Raw genomic sequence first — 468 nt, 5'->3', positions numbered from 1 at the left:
GTATTCGGGGCGCGATATTGGAACAGTGAGTGAGTTAGTGAGATAGATAGAGAGAGATACACAAATACGAATAAATTATTGGACGGATTTCAAATTTTAAAAGAATATGCAAAAATGTGAATAGATTAGTGGATAAATGAATGAAGAAAGAAACGATAACACCAAGGTTATAATTTCGGTGACTGGGTTTATACCTCACAGTGGCACGAGTCGCAAAAAGGAAATTAAAATTGCCACGATACAAATGGGCCTTTTCCTTTAATAATGGTTAGCACAGAGACAAGAAAGAAAAAAAATGAGTCAGCAAAAATATTTCTGTCTGTGCTCAGTGACTGTAAATCATCCAAAATATAGATTTTCTCTCATGATGCACCTTTCTTTTCCGATGACATTTTTGAAGAATGCGTCAAGACTTTGAATAGGAAAGGTTATAAAATATTCCCTTCTTCTGTACCCATCAATCAGATA

This window comes from Penaeus monodon, chromosome 27 (assembly GCF_015228065.2).
Source record: "Penaeus monodon isolate SGIC_2016 chromosome 27, NSTDA_Pmon_1, whole genome shotgun sequence".
NCBI classification, from domain to species: domain Eukaryota; kingdom Metazoa; phylum Arthropoda; class Malacostraca; order Decapoda; family Penaeidae; genus Penaeus; species Penaeus monodon.
Note: the sequence above shows the minus strand (reverse complement) of the source record.